A 14,510-nucleotide genomic window follows, 5' to 3' on the forward strand; every position below is an offset into this window, starting at 1 on the left:
AGCTGCTCCCTAGGGCTCCTCACATCAAAACCGTGTTCCTATTTGCAATCACCTCTGTATGGTGTATGAGTGAGCTTCAAGGCTCGGTGTTCATCCACCATCTTCTTCCCCGATAAACTGGTTCTGTGAACTAGGGCATCTTTTCTACCAAAAGTTGCGATGCCGTTCCTTGTCGGCTAAACCATTAAACTGCCAGCTTTTTATGCTCTGCCTCACCCATCTAAGGAGGAGGAGAGACTCCATTGCTTGGACCACAATTGAACTCTGTTTCTACATCAATCATATACCAAAGACCACCAGGTAGACAGTCCGATCTTTTTAGAGTTTGCTGAAGCAAAAAGGCACGGCTGTACAAAGCATGCCATCTCAAAATTAATTATGCGCTGCATTAAGAAGTAGTATGCATTGCCTAACCAGCATTGTAAATGCAATAGTTCTCGCCTTTGATTAAGTTAAAGCCATTTGCTTTGCTAATGGTATTGTATAGCAAAGCAAATGGCTTTAACTTAATAAAAGGCGAGACCTATTGCATTTTTAATGCTTGTTTTTTTTTGTAAGGTGTTTCATTTCCTTTATAGCTGTTCTATCTGAGGACATCACAAACGGAAACAATACAGGATGCATACACTCTAAAATGCTGTGAGCAGTAGAGGCTGCTTTGCTTGCCACACATATTAGGTAGATCGTTGAGACTTCAAATAAAAGTAATCCGAAAAGTTTCTGAATAGGAAGTGCTTACAAGTGTGACCCGACACATTCTTTGTTAAGACTTCCAAGTACACGTGACCCTATTTAACCCCTTGGCTGCGGCGGGAATTCCGCCGCAGCGCTGGGGGGGGGGGTTGGGGGGCAGCACGGTTGCGCTGTGCTCATGACGGAGTGGTTCAGTCATGACTCCGCCCAGTTGCATTGTCCCCCCGCACAGGCGGGGAAACAGCGCCGCGTGGGCGGAGCGGCCGCCAACGGTCGCGGCATGACGGAACCACTCCGTCATGAGCACACGGCAACCGTGGCTCATGACGGAATGGCTCCGTCATGAGCAGGGGAGGGGTTAAACATTCCCCAGTGACTGCTCCAATCAAGGAGCTTCGGTCGAAGACCGAGCATAATTGTACTAATGTCATCCTTATATGAATGCTTTAAAGTTACAGAGAAACACCATTTGTATAGAAATATGGAACAAAATAGTATATTTTGTGAGACTGTCACAAAATAGCAGTATGAACTGCTTAAAATGCAGAGTAAAAGAATCAAAGACCCCCACCTTCCCAGTGTTTTGAGAAGAGAAAAAAACCGAAAAAAACCGCACGTGGAGCGCTTCCTCCGTATTCTCGCGAACTTGTGTGTGCTGTCAGGTGTGAATCACTGCTGTTAAAGTTATAGCCGAGTCTGGTTAATTAGAGACGTATTTTTGATAACCACGAAAGATGTTTCAAGTAACGAACGGTCAGGTGATTGAATGTGACACAAGGCTGCGTGGTACACACGGGGAGGGGATTGCAGTCCGGTTATGGAGAACCTTGTTCGGGGATATCCCATGTACCCTAAACTCCAATTGTGTTGACAATCGGGTCAAGTACACAGTATCCACAATTTGGAAAACTCATTACTTATTATAATCCACGAGAATTTGCATTTTTGTTGCCGTTTTATATAGTGCGAACTCGACCCGAAGGTATCGGAGCGCTTCAGATGAGCACCATTACACAAGGAGGCATTCATTGTTGGTAGGCACGGGGACATTAAGTGATTTGCCCCGAATCACTGGATCTGGAGCCCACGCCGACCACTCGAAACTGGTTCCCCAGCTCCAAAGTCGGGAGCTCTGAATGGATGTTGACCTCGTCACTTTTACGAAATACTTCGTATTTTATATTTCTGGTTATAACCTAGGAAGGCAGATGTGCCCTGACAGTAGAACGTGGTATTGCAATCCAGCCGCTCCTGTGCAGTGTACACAAGGGGGAGGGGGGGGGTGTAGACAATGCACTACGTACAGGTTTGAGTTACAAGACAGACATTTCCTTTTTCAGAAGGGGCGCCTTCACTCACCACGCATACGGGGAGGAGGGGGTGGGGGGGGGGGGGGCAGGTTAACAGTTATAAAGTGCCTCGCAGATTGTTGGTGGGGCAGGGACGCTTGAGCGCGAAGAGGCGGTGGAGGGTGGTAAGCTGTTGGCCTTTAGCCTCCGCATGACCACATTTTATTTTCCACACGGGTCATCACGGGCGTTTCCTTTCTGCTGTTACTCACGCTGCACTTCTATTTCCTGCAGGGAAACTTTGTTCTCGAGTCGTCCCTCCCCCCCCCCCCCCCCCCCAAAAAAAAACTAGGCTCGGCTTAGCTTGTTCTTGGTGCAGGCCCGGCTTTAAGGTGCCATTTTCTGAGACGAGCGACCCTGCTGTGAAAATACATCTTGTGTGAACCCTCGACGATCACTCGTGCCTGCGGATCCGGGAGCCTTGAGGTGGGGGTAGGTGGGTGCGCCTGAAGCCGTGAAACAGTCCCACCTCACTGCTCCTCGTACATGCATGCTGGTTCAGAGTTCACAATGCATACGCTGTTCTGTGCTATCGATATGCTGAGTGCCTTTATAATAAGCAGTTGTAACACTGATTATGTGTGGCTGTTGGAAATGGCAGAAGGATGGTACGAAGCGAAGCTCTATATTCAGCACTGTCACTATTGCAACATAAGAGAACTAACGAATACCAACGGCGATGGTGGTACCGAACCACTCACACAGTCCCTGCCTCTCGTCAGACTGGCAGTTCAGCCCAGCAAAGATCATGGCGAAAGTAGCACCAGTCTCCTGTGGGAATGGATACCCTCGAACCACGAAGTGTAAAAAAACTTACTATTTCAGTGTGCTGTAACTTCAAGGAACAACTTTATAAATACAACTTCCCTTAGGAAATAAGTCATAAACCCTGCCTGGCTAACGCCGTGACCTCTGCTCCCGGCAGCAGGGCTGGATGTGCACAGAGCGAGAGGAGCAGAGAATATTTTGTTCTGTTAAATTACAAATGCAAGACCTATTGCTGCATCAAATGTAAAGAAAATAGAAAATAAAATGTTTTTCTATTTCTTCACTTTTGATGCAATCGTGGCATCCTGTTTTTCTATTTCTTTACTTTTGATGAAATCACGGCACCCGCGTAACAAAAGTAAAAAAATCGAAAAGAAATGGGAGGGCGGCCGCATTTAGCATGCGTCTTGCTGCGCCGCTTAAAAAAACAAGCATTTGAAATGCAAGAAGAGGAGCGGTGTAAACTTACTTTTGGCGATGTGCGCAGTCGCCATAAAAACACAGCAGGGCACTATGAGGCCATGTGCAATATGGTGGTTTCTCTGTAGAGAGACGCGTTTCAAGCGAACCAGGCTGAGGCGCCAATCATATTCACAACCCTGCAGAAGCCGTGCAAACAAACGGTAAGTAATAATTTATTTTATTTGTACATGATTAATTAAAATCTTTACAAAATAATAAAAACATTGCTAAAAAATTGTTAATTATGCGCGATTTCCTCAGTTTTACAAGTTTGGTTTACATCAGTTCATAATTGTCAATAAAAATGTTTCGGCGGTCATAAAATCTTTTGTCTCTTTTTTTCTACTAAGTCAAAAAAAAATTACGACCCGACAATTTAATTTTGTTTTAGTCTGGTTAAAACACAGTTTAACAGCCTGCCTGCATGTCCGGACGCCATGTAATTTGAAGGAGGGACGTAATACATTATACCTCAAAGCCTTTAGTTTAGGACAAATGCACATGATGTGGACGATGTCTTCCTTGTCAGCTTTGCACAGGCGGCACTGCTGCGAGAAATGTTTTCTCACCCAGGGTGGTAAATGCGGAGTTACCGGGATTACGCGAGGCGTAATTTTGAGAACTTTTCTTTCGTTTTTTGATTCATTCCAATGTTGAGATATGCTTGTGGCTGCATTCTTCCATAATCACGGAGCGTGATCCAACCGTGCGTTCTTTTTGTTAATGCCTCCTTGTCCTCAATAGAAGAGATGATTCGTGCTGATTTTTTTAGCAACTTTTTTGAAAGACAAGAGATCTGTTGGAGTGCCCCAGAGGTCCCACAGACCCAGGACTTCAAGTGAATCAAATAGATAATCTCTAGCTGAAGATTTACGATGTTGGAGAAGCTCTTCCCATACGTTGGAGTTTGGAGAACCAACCTCAGCGCTGCAAATCTTGTGCCAGCTGGTAACTTACGCACTCCGCCTTTCTAGTGTTTGTGTCAGAATACCGAATTCTAACCAAATTTGTGCAGGTGAGACGTATCTTGGCAGGTTAAAGATAGCCCTATATGAATGAGCTATTACTATGTCCAGTAATGCGGCATCCTTCCCTTGAAGGGATTCACTCCCGTATGTGAGAGTCGGCTGTAACTTTGCGCGCAAAACCTGAAGAAGAGGGTTGAGCTTTGGGTCAGGAAGTTTGGCTTTTAAAGATGTTATCGCCAGGTAAGTCACGGTTCCCTTTCCTCGTAAGGAGTCCAATTGAGGTTTGAACGAGTTCTTGAAGTCCAAAATAACTCCCAAATATTTGTAGGTGGTTTCCAAGTCCAGCCCTTGTCCGTTTACGTGTCAATTGATTTTTCCTTTTTTTTTTTTTGTAGTTCACTGTCATAACCTTCAATTTTTTTGAAGTTTATTTGCAGGGCGTTCCTTTCTGAAAAGGAGTGGGCTACGTTTAGAAGGTGCTGGAGGCCTATTGGTGTCCAGCTTATCACCAGGTCGTCCGCATAAAGCAAATTGGACAGTGGAATTTTCCCTAGTTTCGGTGCATGACAGGCATTTATCAAGTTCCCCTGGTAAGTCAGCAAGAAAAAGGTTAAATAAGATCGGTGCTAACACACAACCCTGTTTCAATCCTATTGTTGTCGGAATGGGTTTAGAGAGGTGTGTACCCGCTCCTAGTTTGACTTTAATCCAGGTGTTTGAGTGGAGTAGTATCAACACGTCTAAAAGATGTTTGGGTATTCCCCAGTTGTCCAGTTGCTGCCAGAGTTTATTGCGATCCACATGGTCGAATGCAGCAGTGTAATCCATGAAGGAGAGGAAAAGGGGAGATTTGGTCTCTTTTGCTGTGTCCATCAGCAGGGTCAGTGCCATGTTAGTTGTAGTCCCTTGACCCCTGCAGAAACCAGTTTGATTGATCGGGATTATTGAGTTTTCAAATGCCCATGTCGTTAGCTCCTCCAGTATGGTTCCTGCAAAATACTTAGCCTCTACATCTATGAGGGCAATAAGCCGATAATTTATTGGGTGTTTCCTTTCGCCATGTTTGAAGATTTGGCCGATTACTGACCCATGCCAGGACTCCGGAAGAGTTTGGGTGTTCTTTATGTTGTTGAATATCGATGTTAGTACTACGCTCCAAAATTCTGCGTCTGATTTGTACAGCATTAGTGGAATGCCGTTTGGTCCAGGGGCACCTGTCGGTCTGCCCCTGGCTATTTGCCTTTTGACATCGGCTGGTGTGGTGGCCAGATGTCCAGACTCGGTGTGGAAAGAAGAACTTGGGTCAGGCATTCATTTCTCCATTCGAGGTGGTAGCGTGGCTCCATTAGTGGCAGTTTCTTGGGTCATGACCGTTGTATAGTAATTATCTATTTTTTCCCTCTGAACTTCTTTGCTGAACTTCTTTGTCCCCCACCTCTACAAGGCTGGCCTCATTGGCAGCGTTTATGGTGTTAAAGTGTTTGAAGAGGTGTTTTGTCTATGCTTCCTCAGTTATATTTGAGTTTAGGCCAAGATGGTCTGGGTTCTGTATTCTTTTGATCATTTGCCAGAACCTTGAACTATTTTGCTGTTTTGCTTCATAGAGGATTTTTGCCCATAGCTCGTTGTTTTTTTGTTTGTTTTTCCCATTTTTTCCGTTGTAACAGTTTTTTCGCTTTCCGTAGGATTATTTGCAAGTCGTAGTTTGTTGGATCTTTTCGCATCTGTCTCAGTGTTCGGTTTATTAACCGTTTTTGTGTTTTCATTTCTGGAGTGAGTTGTAATTTGGTTGATGCTCCCTTTCCTTGGCATATCCTGTTTGGCGGTCCTTTTAACAATTTCACACTGTCTAGGATGAAGTTTTGCCATACTTCGGACAGCTTTGTTGTGGAGCTTGCTGTTTGAGTGAAAAGAGTTTTCGCTGCAAGGCTTATGGAGTAGATGTTGCAGGGATTACACCGAAACCGCCTTAGATTCGAAGTCACTTCAATGTCAATACCTGTGTGTGGCTCAGTCTCAAGAAGGGAGTTGACTTTTATTGAGGCTTCTTGGGGCAGGTGGTCGCTGATGTCGTTGGACCCTATCTTGAACGACGTTACCCTGCCAAGCATATTTAGAGACGTAAATGTGTAGTCCAGATGGGAAGATTGCTTGTCAGAATGAAAAGTTGCGACCGGTGGGTCATCTTCGGTGTAACGCCCATTCACGGCTCTTAAATTAAGGTGTTCTAATTGTCGAAGTAGATTTTTTGAACAATTTGTAGTTTTTTTTAATTTTTGCTGAGCCCTGTCTTGGCACTCCCCATGCAGCGCTAAGTTCTTGATTAAGATCATCATCTGGATCCGAACTGATGAGAAACATGTTAAAGTCACCTGCTAAGATGAGTAAATCCGAATCCTCATCGTTCATTATTTTTCCCATGGCTTTTATCAATTAGTTGGCAGCTTGTCGTTTCTGTTTGGGGTGGATGTAAGTATTGATTATTATAACATATTGAAGTTTGTTATTTAACCGGAGTGATATCTTGGCCACCTGTATTACACTTGGAGGTGCTATTTGAGATTCTATTGTCGTAATCATTCCTATTGTTGCTATTGAGGCAAAAATCATTAGACCTCCTGATCTGCGACCAAAGGTGGAGCTTTTGTTTGCTGGAATACAACAAGATGTGAACCCTTGCAGCTCAAATGCCTTTATCTCCCAGGTTTCTTGAAGCAATAGTAGATCAAATGAGAACAGGAACGGAGCAACTAAGGTATCGAGACACACTAAAACGCTGACATGTTTACTGATTCACACGGTCAGTGTGTCTGGTGTCGATGCCTCAGAGCAGGCATGTAAGGGCTAAGAGAGGGCGGGTCAACACAGGCAGAGGGGGACAAGACTGGACCACAAAAATCGGCGCGATGAATGCCGGGACCTCTGCTCCCGGCAGCAGGGCTGGACGTGCACAGAGCGAGAGAAGGAGAGAATATTTCGTTCTGTCACAATGCAAATGCAAGACCTATTGCTGCATCAAATGTAAAGAAATGGAAAATAAAATGTTTTTCTATTTCTTTACTTTTGATGAAATCATGGCACCCACGTGGGTGCCGAGATTGTAACAAAAGTAAAGAAATCGAAAAGAAATGGCATGGCGGTCGCATTTAAAAAACGAGCATTTGAAATGCAAGAAGAGGAGCGGTGTAAACTTACTTTCGGCGATGTGCACAGCCGCCATAAAAACACAGCAGGGCAGTGGGAAGCCATGGGCCACATGGTGGTTTCTCTGTAGCGAGACACGTTTCAAGCAAGCAACCCCACAGGCAGAGGGGGACGAGACTGGACCACAGAAATCAGCGTGATTAATATTACAAGCGGAGTCCATAAGTGCACTGAATAACAAGGCTCGTGTGAAAAATATACTGCGTAGCAGCTAATGAAGGAGAGTGTGTCACGCCGCCAGTAAACAATCCAATCCCGTTGTGGGCGGGGCCAAACGGAGACAAGGCGGCAACAAGGAGGGACTAATGTAATGTTATATACACATGTACCGCGCACGGATACTTCGAAGAGTGTCCCGGCGCGAGCCTGGCAAGGATCCAACACAACTGCAGATAAAAGAACTAGAAGAGGAAAGTTTGCAGCTTTTCACGGTCGAGGTACTCCCAGCAGGGGCAACTCTACACCACCTGATTCTTCCCCCCCCCTGCCCCCCCCCCCCCCCCCCCCCCCCCCCCACCCGCCCCACCCCTCCCACAAAACAGCTATCTGGGTAAGGCTATAACAATTCCACCAGTTGCGGCCAAACACTAAATGCAGTTCCTGGATGGGAGCTCTCCTCACCAAAAGTCCTTCCAATGCAAGAGGTGTCTTACCATTCTGTAATTAGGAAGGTAGCGGATCTGCTAGATTTGCTATTACCTACTGCAGATCTCAAATCTAACATCTCAATGGAGGTGTTTCATACCCCTTGTTCTGTCACGGAACCCTTTCTTCCTTTTAATGAGGCTTTGACTGAGCCTATCTTGGAGGTATGGCAGAAACCAATGACTGCTCCTGCGGTTTCCAGGTCTGTGGCGAGGAGGTAGAAGGTGGCTCTGAGGGATCCTGCTTTTCTATCTATCCATCCATCACCAGAGAGGTAGTCTGCAGGCTCATTCCCATCTACGCCTGCAGATGGAGAATCCCAACGAATGGAGTAGTCTGCGAAGAAAGTATGTTCTTCGGCTAGTATGGCTCTAAGTCTACGAATGCGACATGCCTATATCCAGGCTCTGATGGACTTGGCAAGGGATGTGCTCCCGAAGTTTCGGGAAGATGTTCAGGGCCATTTCTCCGAGGTACTTTCTGATGCTCCAGCTGCAGCCCGTCGGGTCATTCAGTCTGGTCTGGACACTGCAGAGAATGTTGTCAGAGTAATGGGTCCCTCTGTTGAAACCAGGAGGCACGCCTGGCTACGGGGATATCCGGGTTTTCACCGGATGTCCAGGCTACACTATTAAACTTGCCTTTTGACGGTTCTCATGGTTTTGGTGCCAAAGCGGACTCTGCGCTACAAAGACTTAAAGATAGCAGACCCGAGGCAAGATCTTTGGGTCTCCAGTCCCAGTTCAGTGGTATTGGATACCACAGGATTCACGGTTTGGTCCTTTCGAGCCAAGCAGCAGCCACAACAGCAGCAACTGGTGATTTCCTTGTCTGTGAGGTACAGCTCGGCAGCAAGTCTCCTCCTCTCCTGCCTCTCCAACTGGAACGGCAGGGAAGCAGCTCTAGCTCCGCCATCCTAGAGCATGTTTGTCCCTTGAATGGACGGGTCTACCATTTTCTACTGATTTGGAGATCTGTTACTTCAGATCTTTGGGTGTTGAACCTTGTGGAGAATGGGTATGCCCTAACCTTCCAGGAGTTCATCCTCCTTTCCCCAAACACCCACCCGCCGGCCCCCGTCAGGGTTGGTGCTCAGCAGCCCCCGTCGGGGTTGGTGCTCAGAGGAGCAACTGTTGCTACTACAGCTGGAGATTCTATCTTTACTGCAAAAAGAGGTGGTTCTGGAGCTGGAAAGGGGTCAGGGATGCTACTTCCCGTACTTATTGATGCCCAAGAACGACAGTCGATTGAGGCCGATTCTAGACCTAAGGGTCTTTAATCTTTACCTCAAGCAGTAAAAGTTCAAGATGCTGACCCTGGCTCAGGTTCTTCAGGCGTTGCAGCAGGAAGACTGGATGGTGTTGATTGATTTTCAGGATGCCTATTTTCACATTCCCATCCTGAATTTGCATTGGTAGTATCTCCGTTTTACGGTGGGGTCTGCACACTAACAGTTTGCGATCCTTCTGTTCTGTCTTACTTCCCCACCTCGGGTCTTCACAAAGGTGATTGCGGTGGTAGCGGCACATCTCAAAGGGTCGGGGATTCCTGTTTTTCCTTATTTGGACGACTGGCTGCTGAAAGCAAAGTCGCCAGAGATGGTCCTGTATCATTTGCAAGTAACAGAGCCTCTGTTGTCCGACTTGGGTTTTTCGATAAATGTAGCCAAATCTCACCTGGTGCCCTCTCAGCGTGTCCTGTTCATAGGGGCAGTACTGGACACTCCTGTGAGTCGTACCTTCCCGCCTCTGCAGAGGATTCAAGACATCCAAACTATGATTCCTCTTTTTCAGAGTGGAGCGGTTGTTCCAGTCCTGAAGGTCTAGCCCCTGCTTTGTCTGTTCGCTTGCTGTATACTGTTGATCAACCATGCACGCTGGCACAAGAGGGCCCTCCAGTGGTGCCTCCGCAGGCAGTGGTTTCAACACAATGGAGATCTCAAGGAGGTGGTCACAATCTCCATAGACACTGCACCGGATCTGTTATGGTGGAGTGTTTTGGGCAACCTGGCTCAAGGTAAGCCTTTTCATGACCCTTCCCCAACGGCAACAGTGATAAGATGCCTATCAAGGGTGTAGCGCTCACCTGGGGGATCTGGAAGTCAAAGGTCTTTGGTTTCCAGAGGAAAGATAGTTTCACATCAATCTTATGGAATTGCAGGCAATATGTTTGGCTCTCAACGCCTTTCTTCCCTCCCTTCGCGGTTAGTTGATTCAGGTCCTGACGGACAACACTACTGCGATGTTGTACATCAACAAACAGGGAGGAGTAGGGTTGTATTGACTCTGCAGAGAGGCTCTACAACTCTGTTCCTGGGCTCAGGACCATCAAGTTTGTGTGATTGTTAATCATCTGGCCGGAGAACAATGTGCGTGCGGAAAGTCAGTCGGCAGTACTTGGTCAATCATGAGTGGCGTCTCCATCCGGAGTTGGTCCGTCACATTTTCAGGATGTGAGGGTTCCCTCGGAAGGACCTTTTTGCCACTCAGAAGAACACGCACTGCCCATCGGTCTGCGGTATCCGATGCGGGGAGCGTTGGGGTACGCGTTTCAGTTAGATTTGGGCTCACCTCTTCCTTACGCATTTCCTCCCATACCATTGATTCCTCAGGTTCTGAGGAAGATTCACCAAGACCGAGCAAATTATTGCTGTTCCCAAGTCATGATTACTTTCCTTTAAATTTATCATGATGATTTTTTTCCTGCTGTAATTGTCCAAAGTGGGCAAAAGGCACTGCAGTTCTTTAGGGGTGCATTAACATTTAAGCATGTACGTTGCCCAATTTAGGGGAAAACTGTTAACTGCCTTCAAGTGATCAAATGCGTCTCCACTGTACGAATGGGCCAGGTGTCTTAAACAGTTTTCTGTTGGACATTTCTTTGCAACAACCCCACTTTTAATATATTGTACTTGCACCCAAGTATTCCCATGGAAGCATTCAATGAGCCAGGGTAAAACCTGATTAGTTTCATAATTCAGGAGCTTATTCCATAAATGCCTCCTGTCAATCCATTCTATGCAGTGCGGTCATCTGAATAAAAAGGCACTAAATGCACACATTTTTATTTTCCAGCATTCTTGTAGACAGCATGGTCAGTGCTACGATGGTATTAGCCCTATTTCCCAAACTATGCCCAGCTTGACCTAGGGCCTAATAGTCTTTACTTAGCAAACATCTTGACCTCTGAGTGTAGGAGGGATTTTAGCAATACAAAGGTTTTTGGAGTGGGGATGTCCCCTGCATGCTGAGGCAGGAAACCCCCTCTGCCCTGAGTGGCCAAATTGCTTGTGAAACTGGTATTCTGACTTATTAATGGCTCAGGCATCATGCTAATCTAGTGTGTGGGCAGAGGCTTAGTGTGTCACACTAAACTAAACAAAAAAGCTATTCAAGGGATGCTTGAATTCAAAATCTCAGCCATTGGTCATTATTTATGCTGCATCTTCCATCACTTTTCTTTTTTTTTTTTTTTTTTTTTTTTTTTTTTTTACTTCGGCGACGACACCCTACCTGGACATGGGTCCCTTGTTCACTTTGTCACTGGAACCAAGCTGACTGAAGAGCCCCAACCATAGCAATAGTGATCTTGTGTTGCTAACGCTCAGATTCAGAGAAGGCCTGTGTTGGCAGTTCGGGTTGATCTGTTCCTATTCCAGGGTCAAGGCTGATGTGCATATAGCTGGGTGTAATCTGAGGTGGCATTGTGGGGAAAAAAACAATGTACTGGGATGTGGCCCCAAATAGTTGATCAGTGGCTGAGATTGGTTCAAGCGTCCCAACCATCACTTTTTTTGTTTTCATGATAAATGGCATCACAACTTTTTGGTGTTTTTGTGCATATAATGAGCCTCCACTGCATAGGGTAACCCCAAAACCAAGCTATCTTAATTTTAGTTGCTGGATACACACTGCAGTTTCCAAAGGAGTGGTAACCAATCACTGGGTGCTAAAGAACTTATGGTTTGTTGTCCAGTGATGCTGCATGTTTTTAGGTCTAGTATGCACACCTGTCCTTCAAATTATGCCCCTGTTTGAAGACTGTTTTCCCCATATTTCTTGGTGCCTGTATTTAGAATTCGCAAGTACTTGCTTTTTTTTTATTTTCTGGTTTCTGTAGGAATGTTGCACTATTATTCAAAGCGTTTCTTGGAGCGACATATCACTTTTGTAGGGTATTGTTTTTCTTGAAGGTTCATTGTTAGGACCAACCGCCAATGTGTCTACTGATGCTGGTGAAATGTAATCAACCATTCTTAGTAATGACTGTTCTTCAGATCTAGATCTCGCAGATCAATTTCTCCACAATCACTGGAATTATCCTCATGGCAGGTTTTCATTGAAGCTTTGGTGTTGTCCATCATACCACATTGAGTGAATGTCCATTTCGTTTTGACCTCTTTTATTAAAATCCCCCTTTGTGGGATAATCAGCAAGTCCTAAAAGGTTAGGCTTGTGTGGGTCATAATGCAGTTGAATTTCAGATGTGAGTCAATATTGTTTACTCATTTTGTCAAATCAATAGCTTCATTTGCATCTCCTGTCCATATTAAGAGTGCCATTTATGTATCCCTTCCAACTTTGTTTTATTATTGTGTGATTGGTCAAAGGTGCATTTGGTTTTAAACTTAGGCCTATAAGGATGTTTGAGAGGTAGAAGCATTTTTTTGTATCTTAGGTAGTAAATAGAAATAGGCTATCTTAGGTTTTTTGATGACTGGAATTTTGCCTCCTGTTTTGTGATAGTTAAATGTGAAAAAGCTTTGGTGATCACATTTGAGATATTCATATTGAGTTGTTGGGTTCGATCTCTGGAGAGTTATTTTTCTGTGTCTTTCATTAGATAGGAGGCGTAGCATTCCTCACAGTAGGCAGTTGTAGAGGGTTATAATCCCTTTGTCTGCTGGTTTGTTGGTGGTTGACTTTTCATTTGACCGGTTTTAATGCAATTCTTCTTTATGGTGTTTGAGGGTTACCTATTAGCCTTTTTCTTCTAGCACTCCATGAGTATGCTTGTGTTTGTTAGAATTTTCCCTCATGGGCTGCTTCCCTCACCTAAACACTCGCTGACCCACCACGCTCCATGTTGCTTTCTGAGCCAACTCGTACCCCCAACCCCGATCAGCTATTGCTTTTTAGGTCTCGCCTGACCCAGCGCTTGCGCTGGTCTGGCGAGACTTTAAGTAAGGGCTTAAAAAAATGCTACCGCCGGCCACGGCTTGCATTGCATGTGCGTGGGCGCGCGCTTGAGCAGAGGCGCCATATGGCGTGATTGCTGCTGCGCGCGCACCACTCGCGCACATGCACTGTAAGCTGTGGCCGGCGGTAGCATTTTTCCCCCGCGAGGCGTCTGCGTTCGGATGTTAGATTCCCAGAGTTAAACTTGACCTTTGTAATTAATAGGTGAGCACACACTTCCATTGCTAATGCATTACCCTCTTATTGTAGCGCAAGCCGTCTGCAAGACATGCCTTTCCTCTCATTCGTATGTTAGTGCTTTCCCTTGCTATTCATACATCCAAATGTCTGGGATTGTACCCCCTTAGACATTCCTCACTGTAACCGTGCCAGCCACTTGCAAGTTGCGTGCTTTGTCTCATTCCTTGCTCGTACCTCTCTTTGCAAGTGGTGAGCTTCGTAACGGGGATCATTATATTTTGGGCATTCAGTCCACTCCTGTTCTCCCAGTTTTGTTTAGATGTGGGTAAGCCCAGCGCTCTGTACCGCTCACTGTTTCCGACACCTTTTTCACACACTTACTTCGTCAAGGGGGTGTCATTAGCTTTTTGCCCTCGCTACCCTCCGCTGTGTACAATCTGCTTCTGTGGACGTCATTATATCACTGCGTCATGTTGTGTGTCCCGTGACTCCATGGGGTCTAGAGTGCTGATGCTGCTATCTCTTAGATAGCCCCTGCCCCCATCTTGGAATTCTCGCATCGTAGTCTTGACACTGTGGACCATGCTTACTGTACGTGTTCCCACTTAGGTACCAGTTCCTGTCTGTCGTTCTTTCGGATCTCATTTTGAATTTTAAAAGAAATGTTGTTGCTGCCTATTATTTATTAGATTGACCTTCTTTTTATAGTCATACTATAGTCCCATCCAGTACATTTCAATGTTGCAGAGTCCTGCTCCTAGGATCATCACCCAGCCTTCTTTATATGCTTTTGAGCTGATGCCAGGGTATATCATCATCCAACCCTATTCGGTTACTATTATGTCTGTACACCGACCTTTGTTCTCTTTTCAGGAGTGTATATTTCACATCTGTCCCTACTTCTGTACCCATTTTTGGTCCTCCACTCTGTTGCGTTTCTAAACAAGCATTGGCATAGCCAGTAGGTCACCTTTGGGACCTTATAAGTGTTTAGCCATGCAACAGTTGATGTTGTTGCACCAAGGATATTGTGCTGCATAACT

General features: G+C 45.7%; 1 protein-coding gene across 3 annotated transcripts in view; it reads left to right on the forward strand.

Moving 5' to 3' along the window:
• The window catches only part of RAP1B (RAP1B, member of RAS oncogene family), a 493,712-nt gene that overhangs the window by 363,463 nt on the left and 115,739 nt on the right, over window positions 1-14,510 (forward strand). The gene's annotated exons all lie outside the window — the stretch shown is intronic.

Source organism: Triturus cristatus, chromosome 4_1 (genome assembly GCF_964204655.1).
Source record: "Triturus cristatus chromosome 4_1, aTriCri1.1, whole genome shotgun sequence".
Classification (NCBI taxonomy): Eukaryota; Metazoa; Chordata; class Amphibia; order Caudata; family Salamandridae; genus Triturus; species Triturus cristatus.